This window comes from Lolium perenne, chromosome 7 (genome assembly GCF_019359855.2).
Source record: "Lolium perenne isolate Kyuss_39 chromosome 7, Kyuss_2.0, whole genome shotgun sequence".
Lineage (NCBI taxonomy): Eukaryota > Viridiplantae > Streptophyta > Magnoliopsida > Poales > Poaceae > Lolium > Lolium perenne.
The window spans coordinates 295,030,306-295,049,930 of record NC_067250.2 but is presented as its reverse complement, the minus strand read 5'-3'; the positions used below and the strand labels follow the sequence as shown (position 1 = coordinate 295,049,930).

Below are 19,625 nucleotides of genomic sequence, written 5' to 3'. Positions count from 1 at the left end.
CAGTGCCACATATAAGTAGAATTATCATTCAATTTAATTCGCTTAGCATCAATGTTATGTATATGTGTATCACTACTATCGAGATCTAACGAAATAAGCCATTCTTTTCAGGTGCTCGACCATAAAAGATATTATTCATAAAAATAGAACAACCATTATTCTCAGACTTGAATGAATAACCGTCTTGCATTAAACAAGATCCAGATATAATGTTCATGCTCAACGCGGGTACAAAATAACAATTATTGAGGCTTAAAACTAATCCGAAGGTAGATGTAGAGGAAGTGTGCCGACAGCGATCACATCGACTTTGGATCCATTTCCAACGCGCATGGTCACTTCATCCTTTAGTAGTCTTCGTTTATTCTTTAGTTCTGTTTCGAGTTACAAATATGAGCAACCGAACCAGTATCAAATACCAGTGTACTAGTACGAGAACCCATTAAGATAAACATCTATAACATGTATATCAGATATACCTTCTTTCTTCTTCTTGACACGGGCGCTCTTCGGATCCGCCAAATACTTGGAGCAATTACGCTTCCGGTGTCCCTTCTCCTTGCAGTAATAACACTCGGCATCGGGCTTAGGGCCGGTCTTAGGTTTCACGGGAGGTGTGGCAGCTTTCTTGCCACTCTTCTGTTCTTGCCTTTAGACTTGCCTGTTTCTTGAAACTGGTGGTCTTGTTGACCATCAACACTTGGTGCTCTTTCTTGATCTCAATCTCAGCAGATTTTAGCATGGAGAAGAGTTCAGGTAACTCTTTGTTCATGTTCTGCATATTGTAGTTCATCACAAAGTTCTTGTAACTAGGTGGCAGTGATTGAAGGACACGATTAATCCCCGGTCTATTAGGAATCACTATTCCCAAGTCATCGAGTTTCTTCGCATGCCCGGTCATGGCGAGCATGTGCTCACTAACGGAGCTGCCTTCTTCCATCATGCAGCTGAAGAAGTGTTTCGATGCTTCATAGCATTCCACGGCCGCATGAGTCTCAAATATAGTCTTCAACTCATTGATCAACTCATGTGGATCGTGGTGCTCAAAACGTTTTTGAAGATCGGCTTCCAGACTGCATAAGATGGCACACTGAACTTGAGAGTACCGAGTTTTCCGAGTTGCGTAAACAGCTTTTACTTCATCGGTTTCAGTTTCTGCAGGAGGGTCACCTAGCGGTGCATCAAGCACATATTGCAGATTTCCGCCATTGAGGAAAATCCTCACATGACGGAACCAGTCGGTGAAGTTGCTACCGTTGCTCTTAAGCTTTTCTTTCTCTAGGAACTGGTTAAAATTGATTGAGGACGCCATATCTACAACATATATTTGCAATAGTTTAGACTAAGTTTATGACAAATTGAGTTCAAATTTTAATTCAAATTAATTAAAAAACCAGGTGAACTCCCACTCAAAACAATATCCCTCGCATTGTCTTAGTGATCACACGAACCAAATCCACCGCACCTAAGTCCGATCATCACGAGACAAGGTGTGATTTCAATGGTGAACATTCAAAGTGTTCATCATATCAATCATATGATTCATGCTCTACCTTTCGGTATCACGTGTTCCGAGACCATGTCTGTACATGCTAGGCTCGTCAAGGCCACCTTAGTATCCGCATGTGCAAAAACTGGCTTGCACCCGTTGTATGCACTTGTTGATTCTATCACACCCGATCATCACGAGATGCTTCGAAACGACAAGTCTTGGCAACGGTGCTACTAAGGATGAACACTTTATTATCTTGAGATTTTAGTGAGAGGGATCATCTTATAATGCTACCGTCGCGATCTAAGCAAAATAAGATGCATAAAAGGATTAACATCACATGCAGTTCATATGTGATATGATATGGCCCTTTTGTCTTTGCGCCTTTGATCTTCATCTCCAAAGCACGGACATGATCTCCATCATCAACGGGCATGATCTCCATCATCGTCGGCGAAGCACCAAGGTCAATGGCGCCGTCTTCATGATTGTCCTCCATGTAGCAACTATTACAACTACTTTGAAATACTACTCAACATGAAATTTAAAGACAACCATAAGGCTCCTGCCGGTTGCCACAATACAATAATGATCATCTCATACATAGTCATCATCACATTATGGCCATATCACATCACCAAACCCTGCAAAAACAAGTTAGACGTTCTCTAATTTGGTTTGCATATTTTACGTGGTTTAGGGTTTTCGAGTAAGATCCAATCTACCTACGAACATCAACCACAACGGTGATACTAGTGTTGTCGATAGAAGAGTAAATTGAATCTTCACTATAGTAGGAGAGACAGACACCCGCAAAGCCACTTATGCAATACAAGTTGCATGTCGAGCGTGGAGCAAATCTCATGAACGCGGTCATGTAAAGTTAGCCCGAGCCGCTTCATCCCACTATGCCACAAAGATGCAAAGTACTCAACTAAAGATAACAAAAGCATCAACGCCCACAAACCATTGTGTTCTACTCGTGCAACCATCTATGCATAGACACGGCTCTGATACCACTGTTGGATAACGTTGCATAGAAAACAAAAAATTTCCTACTGCGAACACGAAATCCAAGCCAAGATGCAATCTAGAAGACGGTAGCAACAAGGGGATTATCGAGTCTCACCCTTGAAGAGATTCCAAAGCCTACAAGAGGAGGCTCTTGTTGCTGCGGTAGATGTTCACTTGCCGCTTGCAAAAGCGCGTAGAAGATCTTGATCACGATCGGTTCCGGCGCCACGAACGGGCAGCACCTCCGTACTCGGTCACACGTTCGGTTGTTGATGAAGACGACGTCCACCTCCCCGTTCCAGCGGGCAGCGGAAGTAGTAGCTCCTCTTGAATCCGACAGCACGACGGCGTGGTGTCGGTGGCGGTGGAGAAGTCCGGCGGAGCTTCGCTAAGCTACGCGGGAGATATGGAGGAGAGGGGGGCGGCTAGGGTTTGGGAGGGGGTGGCCGGCCACTTCAAGGGGGGCGGCCAGCTTGTGGTCTTGGGGTGGCCGGCCCCCTCCCTTGGCCCCTCATTATATAGGTGGATTCCCAAGAGTTGGTCTCCAAGTCTTCGAATAAGACCCGAACCAAAAACCTCCCATAAAAAGGGGAAACCTAGCCCAACTAGGACTCCCACCAAAGGTGAGATTTCCACCTCCCATATGGGGGTGTGGCCGGCCCCCTAAGGGGGAGTCCACTTGGGACTCCTCCCCCACTAGGGTTGGCCGGCCATGGAGGTGGAGTCCCATGTGGACTCCACCTTCCTTGGTGGTTTCTTCCGGATTTTTCTAGAACCTTCTAGAACCTTCCATAGAACCTTCCGCGACATTTTAATTCACATAAAATGACATCCTATATATGAATCTTATTCTCCGGACCATTCCGGAACTCCTCGTGATGTCCGGGATCTCATCCGGGACTCCGAACAAATATTCGAACTCCATTCCATATTCAATTTCTACCATTTCAACATCCAACTTTAAGTGTGTCACCCTACGGTTCGTGAACTATGCGGACATGTTGAGTACTCACTCTGACCAATAACCAATAGCGGGATCTGGAGATCCATAATGGCTCCCACATATTCAACGATGACTTTTAGTGATCGAATGAACCATTCACATATAATACCAATTCCCTTTGTCACGCGATATTTTACTTGTCCGAGGTTTGATCTTCGGTATCACTTTATACCTTGTTCAACCTCGTCTCTGACAAGTACTCTTTACTCGTACCGTGGTATGTGGTCTCTTATGAACTTATTCATATGCTTGCAAGACATTAGACGACATTCCACCGAGAGGGCCCAGAGTATATCTATCCGTCATCGGGATGGACAAATCCCACTGTTGATCCATATGCTTCAACTCATACTTTCCGGATACTTAATCCCACCTTTATAGCCACCCATTTACGCAGTGGTGTTTGGTGTAATCAAAGTACCTTTCCGGTATAAGTGATTTATATGATCTCATGGTCATAAGGACTAGGTAACTATGTATCGAAAGCTTATAGCAAATAACTTAATGACGAGATCTTATGCTACGCTTAATTGGGTGTGTCCATTACATCATTCATATAATGATATAATCTTGTTATTAATAACATCCAATGTTCATGATTATGAAACTAATCATCCATTAATCAACAAGCTAGTTTAAGAGGCATACTAGGGACTTCTTGTTTGTCTACATATCACACATGTACTAATGTTTCGGTTAATACAATTATAGCATGATATATAAACATTTATCATAAACATAAAGATATAAATAATAACCACTTTATTATTGCCTCTAGGGCATATCTCCTTCACCTGGTGCCGAGGAGCGTCGACCCCCCGACCGCTTGGGGTCTCCTCCCAGTCCAAGGCTTCATGGAGGAGTGGCGGTCGGCCATGCCGGCGTAGCGTGTTGCTTCACGGAGACGAAGCGGAAGCCTAGAAGGTCTTTGTTTGTTTTTTTCTTTGTTTCTGGGTTTCTCTGTAAGAGTCTTGGATAAATGCATTTCGATCCTTTCCGCAAAAAAAAAGGTTGGTGCATTGTCAGCTCCATACTTATTCATCTAGGTTTTTTCTGCAGGTTATTGTTGAGTGTGCCTGGTGTTGCGTCGCCGACGAGTTCGTCCTGCTTCTTCGCCTCCTCCAGTTTCACAGCGTTGCCATGGCTTTGAAGATGCTACTGCTGTGCCGCCAGTTTACCATGATGCTGATACACATCAATCCAAGGCAGGTGATAATTATAATACTGCTGCTGATTTTAAGATAGATTTTGTGTACGCATGGTGACACAAATGTAGATAGATTCCAGTATTCACATTTTCGGTAATGAAATCCGATCCTCGTTTGGAAAAAGAACATTTTCTTTTACCGTCTCTTATTCAATGCTTATTCTTAATAACGCCAAAATGGAAGAAGTGCAGTCCAAACTAAATTCCCTGACATTTATATCATGTTTAGGAACATATCTTGGATATGACGTTATCATAGAGTGACGATGTTGGTGTTAGCATCAGGATTGTATCATGGTATTTTTTATGTGAATCCAATAGTTGAATACTAATTGGTACATTTAGCTTTACTGTTCTTATACAAAATTACAGAAAATGGTACATAATCTCCTAAAATTTTATAAGCATAATAAATCTAAATATGAGATGGTTTGTCCTGTTCCTTTTCTATGTGCTCTTCAGCATTTATAATTTAGCGAATTGCTACTTATTATTGTAGCTTTAATGCCTACTACATCTTTATTCATATCACTCTTAGTATTACCAGATTCAGGATTCTGTGTTGGTTTCTTAAGGTCTCATGCCATTGGTGCTTTGTCTTTACAATAGAAGTACACCAAGGTGTGGTAGGATAATTATCCTAACATAGAGACCCCCTTTAAAGGAACAACACAACATTTATTATCGAGACCCGACGTACACAATTATGGTATGAAACTTTTTGTTTGCAGAATGGTAGCATGCTTAGCTTGATGAAATGGGATCAAGGTTATAGAATCCTTTAATTGATAACAATGTTTTCAATTTGTAAGCCAGGAAGAAACATTAAGATCAAAATGTGTATTCCATATATGAATACTAAATATCCTTGCACTCCTACTCTTTTGTGATGTGAAAGCTTCATGGCTTAACTCATCGTTGTCTAAATGTTCTAGCAAAGGCATGCGTCTAAATATGATGCGCACAGGTGCTACAGACTACATAACGAACTATTGTGCTGCAAGTGAGCTTCGAACATTTTAATGAAATTCTCAGGTGCCAGGTGTCGTTGCCTAATCGACGGTACCCCGGAGGAGGGATCCTCACGAGGGGGAGAAGAAGTAGGGGCCATAGGGCGGAGTGCTCTCGGGACGGTGGTACGCGAGTTACCCAGCTTCGGAACACCTGCACGATGACAGGGCCTACTGCTGCTTGTCTGGAATTATCTGGGCGCTTTCGCGTTGTTACAATGAGTTGTGGTTGTTCCTCTAGGGCTCCCGGGATCCGGCTTATATAGGCGCTCGGATCTAGGGTTTACACGGAGAGTCCTAGCCGGAATACAAGTTGCCTAACTACGGTACAAAGCCTTGCCGTGTACGTCAAGGATCCGCCTTCCTTCTAGATCACGCTGGATCCGGATACTTCATGGGCCTTCACGGATCCGGCCTCCTTCGTAGGTCGGTTACGATCCGGCTCCTCGTTCCTGGGCTGGACTTCATCCTTCATGATCTACAGCAACTGGGCCGCCCGATGGGCCACATGCCTCACCACCAACTATGGGCCACCCGGGCTTGCCGGATCTAGGCCATGCCGTTGATATACCCATAAAGTATACCCACAACAGTAGCCCCCGAAGTTCTCCGAGATTCATCATTCCTCCGACTTCATACAACTCGGAAATGAAGAGAATCTTGAAGAGCTTCAAAACTTCTTACTTGATTCCGGGTTCACTTCGCCGGAAATCCTCCATCTTCAGATCATGCCAACAACGGAAAGTCCACTCTTCCCGCGCACAACTTCCTTATTTCCCGCGCTAAATTTTCGCAGATACAAATCTTTAGCCGGAATTTCCGGGAGTGCGTGGTTAAGTTACCTTCACGTCATTTTACCGCACTTGACCTAAAACACGTGTCATCCATCCAACGGTGCGACCGTTCCGTTTCCACCATCGGATCTGGATCCCGAATCTCCGCGTGCGGTCTATAAATACCCCGCAGCTCGGTAAAATCTCATTCTTTCACCCCTTCTCACCACCTCGTCTTCCTCCTCGCGCCGCGCCGCCCGCCAGATCTCGACTCCGGCGAGCTTTTGCCACGGTGAACTCCGCGCGCCGCCAAACCAAGGATCCCCTCGCGCCAAGATTCCCGCGGTTGAACGAGAATTTTGCTCCGCCGCCGATTCGTGGTCACGCGGGACGATTTCCTTCAAGTTCGGCGACCTCATCTTCGCCGGAGCTCCGTCGAGCCACCGCGCCATTAGCGGTAAGTGCGCCGGTCTTGTAGAAGATAACCTAGTGTAGAAGATAGACTTAGTGATCCGGGTACTCAAATACTTTGTATGGGCGCAGCCGGAAGCATGTCGCTCGAAACGTCGCATTGTACTGGTAGCTCTCCGAGTAGCCCGGATCCCAGTCAAATGGAACCCATATGCCCGGATCCCATATCATTCCTGCCACCATACATTTTCGACATTAGACTAGCTCAACCTTTTTCCGCATCTTCCAGCACCGCTCCAGGCCGGATCCCTTCCCTTCAAGAGCTCCAAGAAGAACTCGAGGGACAAGCTCGGATGGCAGCAAAGGTGCAGGAGGCGGAAAACAAGAGGGCGTCCAAAGCCCGGATCCGCGAAGGAGAGCGGGGTCAGTGGTGGCCTTGCGCAACTACCGATGTGGAGCTTAGAGAGCTCCAGAACGAGGGCATGATCTCCACACATTGGAGTTTCACGCGCGACTCCGACGTCCCCAAGCCTGAAGCCGGAGAAATTGTCATGACCAAAGCTTGGGTGGAACGCGGACTTTCACTTCCCTGTTCGGAGTTCTTCCTCTCCGTCCTCAACACATATGGGCTCCAGCCCCACAACATCTGCCCAAACTCTTACCTTCTCCTGTCCAACTTCGTGACTCTCTGCGAAGGACACCTTGGGATCCGGCCAGACGTCAAGTTATGGCAGTTCTTTTTCCGGGTGAACAAAGAAACCAAGGACAAAGCAATGGTGAACTGCGGAAGCATGACATTTATGCTCCGCCCTAGTCGCATGTATCCTCCCCATGACTCGCACGAATCCATCCGGTACTGGAACGCCGGATGGTTCTATGAGAAAAACGCCTCAGTTCCGGATGTCCACAAAGGCCTGCCCCAGTTTATCAACGAACCTCCGGAAGAGCTTGCAAGCTGGAGCTTCGTCCCTTCGCTCGCCCAGACCCCGATCTTGGAAAAGGCTGCGCGGAGAATCTCCTGGTTAGTCCACGACGGGCTGACCGGAGCCCAGCTCACACTTAGCTGGTTCTCCCGGAGAATCCAGCCTCTACGCTACAACGCGCGCCTGATGTGCGCTTATACCGGGGCGGATGATCTTCTCCGGGTTACCCGCCACGATCTTCCGGCCGACTCTCTGAAGAGGAGGTTCAAGACGCTGGTGAAGATTCCGAGGGGCCAACAGGTCCCGGAACTGATCAAGGATATATACACGAACGACCAATGTCCTCCGGTAAGCTTTGTTCTTCTCGTTGATTCAAACTTCGCAAGTTTTTTTGATGTTATCTCTAATTCTTGTTTATTTCTTCCAGCTCAACACTTTGGCGGAGGAAAGCTTCCGCACCATTCTTCGTGTTCCCGTTAGCGGCGACGCGGCGGAGGAGGCTCCGGACGACGACGAGGAGGAAGAGGAGCAAGCACCCCACAAGGCGGCCCCTCGACCTACAAAGCGTCCCCGCGCCAAGGCTTCCGGCACTGAAGCCGGAACTAGCGGCGAGGCCTCCGCCAAGAAGCCCAAGACGACAAAACCACCTCCGCTGGACTCAAGGAAAGCGGAGCGTGCGCGCCTAAGGATGCTCTCAACAGCTGGCCAGCGCACGCGGCCCATCATCCCCGGCGCCCCGTAAGTTTCCGAAGATGATGCAACTTTAACTTGGCGAAATTATCTCTTGTCTGAACCCTTTCACTTGTTTGCAGGAATCCGAATGTCACTGCCACGCGGACCACCAGCCAGGAGCCCATCACGAAATATATGAAGAAATCTCCGGCTGTTGGTCCCTCTACCCCAGTTCCACCAAGTGCCTCCCACCCAACTCCTCAACCGTCGCCCCCTCAGGCTGATCCATCTCCCCCTCCTGCCGCAAACACTCCACCGGAAATAATTCCGGTTAGCAGCGAGCATGCGGGCGGACAAGATCCTAAGGCCAAGGGCCCTGCCCAAGAAGACGCGGAAGCACAAGGCCAAGGAGAGGCTGAAGTCACTTCTTCCGAGAAGGCTGGAGAGGGCGCTGGCGACATGGTCGTTTTTCCGAAGAATTTTGGAGATCCGGCTGACACCACTTCCACCCCCAAAGCGTATGCCACCAAGTTTTTCAACAAGCTGTCCGAGGCGGAGAAGTGGGAACTTGAACAAGACCTGCTCAACGCCATGCTGAACAACGCCTGGGGGAAGGCTGATTCCAGGACATCGGAAATCCAGGACTTCAAGAAGAACGTCGGCCAGTTCTTTGACCAGCTCATCTGCAAGCAAAAGGTACTCCCCAGTAGCCCCCAAGCATGTAGGCGGAAACTCAAAATAGTTAGCGCTTAGATGCTTAGAAATAGATTACTTCCGGGAAGGTTGTTAAATTGGATCAGTAGCCCCCAAGCATTATGGCGGAAACGTTCCGGCAATAATGCTTTGGAGAAAAACCACTTTACAGGCGGAATCTTTACTCCTGCTCTGTCTATGTTTTACAGGAACAGCAGGCGCTGCACTATGAGCTGCACAAGAACATTGCGCTTCAGCGCCGCGTTACTCTAAATCAGGTGGAAAATATCCGGACTCTGAAGGATGAGAATGCGGAACTGACCAAGCAACTGGCGGAAGCCCAAGGTTGGTTTCCGCTTTCATCGTCACTAGTCATATTCCGACTTAGAACGTTGTTGTTAACTTATGTTATTTATAGGCGCATCCTCTTCCCTTGCTACAGCCTCATCTGAACTTGAGAACCTGCGCTCCTCGTACCAAGATTTGGAAACGAAACTAAAGGAGGCGGAACTAAAGAGGGAGCAGGCCGAGAAGCAGCTGGCGGAGAAAAACTCCGAACACATCAGGGAAAAGGGCGAGCTGTTGCTGAAGAAAAATGCTGACAGCGAAACCATCAAGAGGCAACAGAAAGAGCTCAATGGTCTCCGGAAATATATGGAGACCGCGGAGCATCACTGGGACTTGCTCAACGAGAACATCTTGGGTACAATACAGAAATCTTGCCCAAATGTTTTCTCCGACTATTTATTTCGCACTCAAACTGCATGCTCATATCCTGATTATCTTTATGCAGAGCCGCTTGGATATCCGGAGCAGCGCTGGAATTTGTTCCCCCGGGATGACCTTCTTCAACTCGCAGGCGATGATTGCAAAGATCTCATCTCCGCCTCCCGCAAGATATGCTATAACTTATCGTCGGAGCGATTCCGAACTCGACGACTGTGATAGCGTCGGAGCTTCTGCTGGTAGATGGCGGAGCGCTGATCAGCTAGGTTCCGAGCTTCCTCAATCAGGTCCACAGATAGCTGTCTGGCCTCATCAGCTGTTTCTTCATTGTAGGCGGAAACCCGCGGTGAATCGTGGATGATGTCGGAGGGAAGCACGGCTTCGGATCCGTATACCAGGAAAAAAGGGGTAAACCCTGTTGATCTGTTAGGGGTAGTTCGTAAACTCCACAAAACAGCTTCCAACTCGTCAGCCCAACCTCCAGCTGCTCGTCGCAGTGGTTCTTCAAGGCGCGGCTTAATTCCTGATAATATTAGACCGTTAGCCCTTTCAACCTGACCGTTAGATTGTGGATGAGCCACAGATGCGAGGTCCAGTCGAATCCCCATTGTGTCACAATAATCCCTCAACTCTCCTTGGGCGAAGTTTGTGCCATTATCTGTGATTATGCTGTGTGGGATGCCGAATCTCATCACGAGGCTGCAGACGAATTTTAGTGCCGTAGCACCATCGGCTTTTCTCACTGGCTTAGCCTCGATCCATTTGCTGAACTTGTCAACAGCGACCAGGAGGTATTCAAAACCGCCAGGAGATGATCTTTTTAACTTACCAACCATATCGAGCCCCCAGACCGCAAATGGCCAGGTGATAGGTATGGTCTTCAGCTCTTGGGCTGGAGCGTTTGGTTGAGTAGCGTAGTACTGACAACCTCGGCAGGTTTTTACCAGCTTGTCAGCATCTTCTTTAGCTGTGAGCGATGGGAATCCTAGCCGGAAAGCTTTGGCAACGAGGGATCTGGGAGCGGCGTGATGCCCGCAATCCCCTGCGTGGATCTCTCTGAGGATTTCAATGCCATCTTGATTGGAGACGCATTTGAGAAACACCCCCGCTGCACTTCGTTTGTAGAGCTGTCCATCAACAATTGTGTAGGTTCTCACTCGTCTGACGATCTGTCGTGCGAGGACCTCGTCCTCTGGCAACTTCTGATCGATGAGGTAGTCCAGGAAAGGCTGTGTCCAAGCCGGAATGATAGCCATCACCTCCCTAGCCGGAGATACTGCCACCTCTGGATTTTCCGGGTTAGCGCCCTTAACTGAGGGTATCCGGAGATGCTCCAGAAAATGCCGGGCGGAATTTGCTTCTGCCGGATCCGAGCTTGGATAGCATGTACGCCGGCTGTGTTATCGTCTCTCCTGACGTACTTGACTTCGTATCCGAGGAAGCACTTGGCGATCTCATCAACTTCGTCTCTATAGGCCGCCATGACGGAGTTTCTGGCGTTCCAGGTTCCGGCTACTTGTTGTGCCACCAGGTCGGAATCTCCACAGCATATGATGTGCTTGATCCCAATTTCCTTAGCGATGCGTAGACCGTGTAGTAGAGCCTCGTATTCCGCCATGTTATTTGTAGCTTCGAAGTGGATCTGCAGAACGATGCGCAGTTCTTCTCCGGTAGGGACTTCAGGGTGACTCCGGCTCCTGAGCCTTGATGCTGCTTGGATCCATCGAAGTGCATGACCCATGTTTCTGGTTCCGGCTCCAGACTTGCATCCGGAGCTTCTGTCCAATCTGCGACGAAATCTGCCAAGACTTGGGATTTAATCGCAGTCCTGGGCTTGTAAGCGATGTCGAAGGCAGATAGTTCAATGCCCCATTTAGCCGTACGTCCTGTTGCGTCAGCGTTGTTGAGAATTGTTGACAGCGGAGCCTTGCTCACGACTGTTACTGGATGCTCTTGGAAGTAATGCCTCAGCTTCCGGCTGCCCAGGAATACTCCATAGGCTAGCTTCTGAAAGTGAGGGTATCTTTGTTTTGACTCCGTCAGCACCTCGCTAATGTAGTAGACAGGTCTTTGGACGTCATATTCATGACCTTCTTCCTTTCGCTCCACCACGATGACGAGGCTGATGACTTTGTTGGTAGCTGCCAGATAAAGGAGCATTGGCTCTGACTCTGCTGGAGCTGCCAAGATAGGTGGGGAGGTGAGTATTTCCTTCAACCCTCGAAGAGCTGCGTCAGCTGCGTCGTCCCAGACGAATTTGTCTGTTTTCTTCAGCAGCTTGTACAGAGGTAGCGCCTTCTCGCCAAGACGGCTAACAAACCTACTGATTGCTGCGACACAACCGGTTAGTCGTTGCACATCTTTGAGACAAGTTGGCCGTTTGATGCACAGGATTGCCTTGATTTTTTCCGGGTTAACCTCAATGCCTCTGTGAGAGACTATGAAGCTAAGGAGTTTTCCGGCTGGCACGCCAAAAACGCACTTCAGCGGATTCAACATCATCTTGTACCTTCGGAGGTTGTCGAAGGTTTCTGTGAGGTCGCTGATCAAGTCGGATCCTTTCCGGGTCATGACCGCGATGTCGTCGACGTAAGCGTGCACGTTCCGGCCAATCTGGTCCTTCAGGCACCGCTGCATCGTACGTTGGTAAGTAGCACCTGCATTTTTCAAACCAAAAGGCATAGTAACATAGCAGTAAGTACCGAACGGGGTAATGAATGAAGTCGCCTTTTGGTCGGATTCCTTCATCCGGATCTGATGATACCCGGAATACGCATCAAGAAAACACAGAAGTTCCGCCCCCGCCGTCGAATCAATGACTTGGTCAATGCGCGGCAAGGGGAACGGATCCTTCGGGCAATGCTTGTTCAAGCCAGAGTAATCGATGCACATTCTTAGTATTTCAGTGTCTTTTTTGGGTACAAGGACGGGATTCGCGACCCAATCGGTGTGGATAACTTCTATTACAAAACCTGCTTCTAGTAACTTTGCTAGTTCCATTCCTATGGCGCGGCGCTTCTTGTCTCCAAAGCGTCGCATAGCTTGCTTCACCGGTTTGGCCCCCGGATTTATGTTGAGGTAGTGCTCGGCGAGTTCCCTAGGTACTCCGGACATGTCAGAAGGTTTCCATGCGAAGATATCCATGTTAGCGCGGAGGAACTCGACGAGCGCGTCTTCCTATTTGGGATCCATGTTGGCTCCGACCGAAACCTGCTTGGAAGAGTCACCTGGGATGAGGTCGTGCTTCTTGGTTTCTATAGCGGCCGTGAAGGAGGTTTTCTGCTCGGAGATCTGCTTCTTGGTGGTCTGCATCGCAGTCGGATCCACCGCGGCTCTGTAGCCTTTCAGCTCTTCTCCAGATATCACAGACTCTGCGAAGGCGGCTTCGCCTAACTCGCACTCATGAGCCTTTTTGTAGTCTCCGGATACGGTAATCATACCTTTAGGACCCGGAATCTTGAGCTTGTTGTAGATGTAGCACGCTCTTGCGTGGAACTTGTGGTAGGTGGGTCTGCCGAAGATGACGTGGTAGGAGCTCTTGAAGGGCACAACTTCAAACGTGAGCTTCTCTTGGCGGAAGTTATGAACATCGCCAAAAGCCATGGGAAGTGTTATGCTGCCGAGGGAATTCGCCTTCTTACCCGGAACCACGCCGTGAAACTCAGTGTTGCTGTGTTTGAGCTGTTCCTTGGTGAGGTTCATCCGCTCTAGAGTCTCCAGGTACATGATGTTCAGACTGGCTCCACCATCCATGAGGCACTTGGAGAAGTCATATCCGTCTATGCGGGGACTTACAACCAAGGCGTAGCATTCTTTTGGCACAACGGCAGGGTGATCCTCCCTGTCAAATGTGCACGGGACTTCCGACCACCTGACATACTGCGGCACAGCCGGAACTGTGGCGTTCAGGATCCGGGTAGCTGACTTGGTAGCGCGGACTGTTGGGGTTCCGAGGAAAGTGTGGTAAGCCCCCACGCTCTTTTTATCGAATGGGTTGGATTTTCCTGCGGATCCTGCCTTGGGGTCCGGCGAGTTATCATCCTCGTCCATCACCTCGGAACTATCATCTTCTTTGTCCTTGTTCTTGCCCTTGCCACCTTTGTCGCGTGGGCGGTGCTTCCGGGCGCGCTTGTATCCTGCCTCCGGGTCGTTCTTTAGATCATTGACCCACTTGCAGTTGCGGTTGGTGTGAGTGGACTTCCCTGTAGCCGGATCCAGATGGGCCAGGCAGGGCATGTCTCTGTATTCCTCATAGGTTTGCGGGGCGCGGGATCCGCCAGCTGTGACCTCGGAGGTATGCTGCTGACCCCTGCCGGCTCCGCCTCCGCGTCCGCGTCCTCTGCCGCCTCCTGAACCTCCGCGTTGAAACGCCATGGCGATCATCTCGGATCCGCCACTCTTCTGGTCATCAGGGTTCTTGCGCTTATGGCTGCTGCTGCTACCGTTGTCACGGTTCTTTTGCTGATGCAGGGGGATTGCTGTGGCTGCGAGATCACCGCCTGCGTCGTCATTGGCGGCAGTGTGATCGCTGGCGATGGTGATCATGTCGTCCAACGTCAGTTGATTTGCATTGACCAAGCAAGTTAGCTTGTGTCGCAGCAATCCTCCTCGCTGCAAGCCCCCAATGAAGGCGTGCATTGCTGTGCGGTTGTCAACGTTCTCGCACTCGTTTCTGCATGCCAACCATCGGGTGAGGAAATTCCTCGATGTTTCGCCCTTCTTCTGGATACATGCCTGCAGGTCGCTTATTGTGGCAGGTCTCTTGTATGTGCCCCTGAAGTGTTTCTCGAAAGCGTTCTTCAGGTCGAACCAGCAAAAGATGGAATTTTTCTCGAGGTCGCTGAGCCAGATCCGGGCTGGACCTACAAGGTACAACTGAAGCATGCGGCAGGCGATGTTAGGGGTTCCTCCGGCAAAGGTTACAGCATTGTAGTAATCCTCAATCCAGGTATCCAGCCTTTCGGTGCCATCATAATGCTTCAGGTTTCCGGGTAGCTTGAGGTTCATCCTTGGCTTTGGTTCCTCTCGAATCATCCTGCCAAAGCACTTCGGACCAATGTAGTCGGTTCTGTATTCGTTGAGGCGATCCCGTGCGTCGCGTGAGCCGTGGCGAGGAGACTTTGAGCGAGAGCGAGATCTTCGACCGTTGCCTCCGCCTCCACCTCCGCCGCCACCGCTAGGTGGTGGTGAGGGAGACCTGCGAGGTGGGCGGTTCGATTTCTTGCTTCCGCCTTCTGACTCTCCTCGGCCTTCCTGGTGCTGGCTCCGGCTTCTGTAGCTGCCTTCGCCGTGGCGCTGGCTGCCCTGGTCATTCCGGCGAGGCTCCGGGTCGCGGCTCCGGCGAGGCTCTGGGTCCTGCTCCTCGTTCCGACTCCTCCTGGGCTCGGTCTCACGAACATTGTTCTGGTTCCGGCGAGGTTCCGGCGAGCGCTCCCTGCTTCTGTTTCTTGGCAGCATGTTGTCGCGGATAACAATCCCACCATGCCCTGGGGGCCTGGTGTTTCCGGCTGGACTACGGCGGCGAGGGGGTCGCGGGTAACCGTTGAGCGGAGGAGAGGGGTTGCGGTACTTGTCCCGTCCAGAGTACATTGCATCATTTCCCTTTCTTGGATCTGACGGTGGCGTCTTTGATGGTACGGGGATCGGATTTGGGTGTTCCCTGGCTTTCCTTCTGCGCTCCGAGGATCCGGTGTGTGATTCATCATCGGGTCGCCGATCAGCGCGGGCGTCCTTCTGCGCGGTAGATATACAGTTATCCGGATTGGATTCCAACCTGCGCGAAGTATCCGCCTTGCTTTGCTATTGCATTGCTGAAGCGACGAGTGTGCGAAGATAGTTGATATCAACCTCTTCGTCCTTCTTCTTCAATAGTTCCGCAGCTTTTAGCATATTGTCCTTTGGGGTTTCCAGCGGTCGGTGCTCGGCGGGCGTGGCGAAGTTGATCCTGCGAGGCGGGATTGCTTCTCTAACAATTCGATCGGCCTCCGCCTGCGCATAGGTCATCTTTACTTCCCACTCTTTCGCCATGCCCTTGACCTGCTCGAGTGTAGCAGCAATTTCGCGATCCTGTCTGTCGAAAGTTTCCGCCAGACCTGCAGCTTGTTCCCTTTCTTCCCTTAATGCGGCTTCGGTATCAGCGAGCTTCTTGGCTGTGGCCAGCATTTCCTGTCTGGTGGCCTCTAGAGCCTCCAAATCTGCGGCGTCGCCCGGGGTTATAGATTTGTTAAGAACTGCTCGTGCCACCATCTCCTCAGCTGACAGGATTTCCTCCGAGGAAGAATCCCTGTGGGGTCGCACCCGAGACATTGGAGATCCTTGGTGGGATGGTTGAGGGTCAGATTGGCTGGTTGGTTCTTCAGATCCAGTTTGTCCCTGCGCTGCTATCGTTGCGAGAACCTGCTTAGGCTGGGCGGAGTCGACTTCAGGCTGATCACTGTATCCGTATTCCCTTATCTTGCGAACGAAGTCATCAGACTCCATGGAGGGGGTATCTCCCGAAATTGGGCTCAGATTGCCCAAAATCGACTCTTCAACCGGAGTTTCACTCTCTCCGACAAGCTCAGCCTGATCCGGATCCGCGTTGTGTTCCGGTGCCTCTACCTGCTCAGGACCAGCTCCGTCTTCTTGAGGGGCGGTTCCGGCGGTATGGGCCAAGAAGTGTACGAAGTGGCACCTCTGCTTTTCTAACACCTGGGAGACCCAGGTGGATCTGCATTGGTCTTCCACCGTTGTTTCCTGCTCAGGGGCGGATTGGGTGGGCTTTGAAATTTCCAGATCCGAGGCGGAATCTTCCTTGGGAAGCTCCTGCATCTCAGATCGGATCTTCGCGACAGCGTCCAGCTCTGCGGCGGTCGCGTCTACGTTACTTACCAGTGGGTTTCCGTCGGAATCGACGGTTTCCCCGATGAAGATGTGTATGCCGCCAATTGGGACGATGGAGAGCTTGACGGGGTTTGTCCTAGCCGGAATCCAGCACTCATCCGGAGGGACGATCGGCAGATTCCCGGCGTAAAGGACGCGCCCCACAGCGATGGTGTCGTCGTAGCTTCCCATGGCGGAACCCTCCCGGTTCCGGCCTCCAGACGCCACAGGCCCCACGGTGGGCGCCAACTGTCGTTGCCTAATCGACGGTACCCCAGAGGAGGGATCCTCACGAGGGGGAGAAGAAGTAGGGGCCATAGGGCGGAGTGCTCTCGGGACGGTGGTACGCGAGTTACCCAGCTTCGGAACACCTGCACGATGACAGGGCCTACTGCTGCTTGTCTGGAATTATCTGGGCGCTTTCGCGTTGTTACAATGAGTTGTGGTTGTTCCTCTAGGGCTCCCGGGATCCGGCTTATATAGGCGCTCGGATCTAGGGTTTACACGGAGAGTCCTAGCCGGAATACAAGTTGCCTAACTACGGTACAAAGCCTTGCCGTGTACGTCAAGGATCCGCCTTCCTTCTAGGTCACGCTGGATCCGGATACTTCATGGGCCTTCACGGATCCGGCCTCCTTCGTAGGTCGGTTAGGATCCGGCTCCTCGTTCCTGGGCTGGACTTCATCCTTCATGATCTACAGCAACTGGGCCGCCCGATGGGCCACATGCCTCACCACCAACTATGGGCCACCCGGGCTTGCCGGATCTAGGCCATGCCGTTGATATACCCATAAAGTATACCCACAACACCAGGTGTTGCCACAAAATTTGACACTCCATAATGGCCTTCATCTTTTTTTACTAGGTCTATCCACTCAGCTTTGCTTCATCATCTGGTATGTCAATCATTTTTAGTTAAGCTTAGTTGAAGTTCTGACAGTTTTCGGCTTTCCTAGGACTCGATCAACTAGATATATTTTGTTGGACACATATATGTAAAGAATACTTGTATTCAGGATTTCTGAAAATTGCTCTTCAACTGGATAAGTATCCATTTCTGAAACACACAAAACTGCATCTTCAAATATTTATTAAGTTATTTAGGTCGATGCATCATTCATGTATGCCCTAACTATATAGCAGTACATAATTATATATGAAAAATAGTTTTTTATCTAGCAGATTAACTCCTGTAAGTACATATGGATTTACCCAGGTTCCATTGCATAATTCTCTTACTCCCCCTTAACACAAGACCCCTCTTTCAAGGTGCGGTTGCAACGAATTGGGACTTTAAACATTCTACTTGATTGTAGAAGAAGGATTCCTAGCATGTTTGGGATCTCCTATCATTTTTTGTTTGTTATATTATGTTCCAGAGTTACATATAGAGTTCAATTTTCATGTGTCGAGCACTGAAATAATTGGCATGGGTGCTGCAACAATTGCATCCAGCAGCTTTCTATCATGCATCTCAGTAGTGCAGGAAATAATGAAGGATTTGCACCAATTGGTCCTTTGAAAACAAACCAACCCTGTCAGAAGATGACAACAATCTAGAAGCCATACCTCAGAATGAAAACACAGAACAAATCCATTTTGAGTTGGGAGAGGTAAACGGTAATAACCATCCAAAATTTTCAGAAATTTACTGCTAAGAAAAATATCTAATGAATTACAGTTTTCCCCACACAAGAATACAACCTCCACAACAGATTGCAAAAAAAAAAAAGGAAAAAAACAATACCAAGTGGTGCATCAACTAAAAAAAGGTATATGACTATTTAATTCATATCAGTATCACTGTTCACTACAGCGGTGCAAGCTTACTAATCATTAATTTTCTGCATAAAAGGCATAAGAAGAAAGCCACTAAAGAATTATTCTCAACTACATAAAAAGATTCACTTCGCCAGGTAAACATACATGACATCTATCAGTAAGTAAAAGAATATCAGGACATAATTTTAGCTTTTATTTCTTGCAGCAATTGCCTTGAGTTTTGACTTAATCAGGTCAAGCTCATCTAAATGAAAGATATAAAATATACTTATCTCAATGTAACACAATCTTTACATGGTCTGACAAAGCCCTTTTACTAAAAAAGTAATATGTGATATTATTAGTATGTCTGCCACTGCCAAGCATGGCCACTTCCTACATGGTATAGTATTATGTATCTGTGTATGCTTATCTTCCTTTGTTTCTCAGTGATTACTACTACGCTATGTTTGTACAATCAAATGTTACTAAGCGGATCAGATCCTTGCAGGCTTCCACAAAGAGATTTCCGCACGCTTCGCTCTTAAAAGGTTGCATGAAAGGGCTAACGCAAAAGAAAACGAAGTTGTCTCTTAACTACAAGTTGTAACACGGACGAACTGTTAAAACAATTCGGGAAATTATTCTTATTTGCTCTGCAAGTTTGTTATGGCATTTTTTCTTTGTACACGCACGGATGCCAAAGGATTATAACAGTAAATAAAGATGAACGTAACTAGCGGTTCTCCATTCCCAAATCAGTCAAACATGTTTCTAGCTATTGCTTAGAATATCTTCAGTCGATGCCGCAACTGATTAAGTCGGCTTTCAACTAACATGTTTTACTTATACACCACAATAAACATTGACATCCCCAGTCGACAATAGGACATTTCATTATACGGTGGAACATAATTAATATGTTGGCTTCCCTGTTTTGCAATGTCACAAATCATTTTTTTCCGTACGACAATATAATTCTTCTTCCTCACATAAAAATATCATCTTCTTCCTCACGAGAATATATTTCAACAACTTAGGTGCTTTGAAAGAAGGAAATGTTCCTTTGGGTTGTAGCT

General features: G+C 48.8%; 1 long non-coding RNA gene across 1 annotated transcript; it reads left to right on the top strand.

Moving 5' to 3' along the window:
- Positions 1-5,417: 5,417 nt before the first annotated feature.
- LOC127312163 (uncharacterized) lies at positions 5,418-19,307 on the top strand. The gene is made up of 2 exons (XR_007858175.2): positions 5,418-5,758; positions 17,599-19,307. It is a non-coding gene; the product is annotated as an uncharacterized lncRNA (long non-coding RNA).
- The last annotated feature ends 318 nt before the right edge of the window (positions 19,308-19,625 follow it).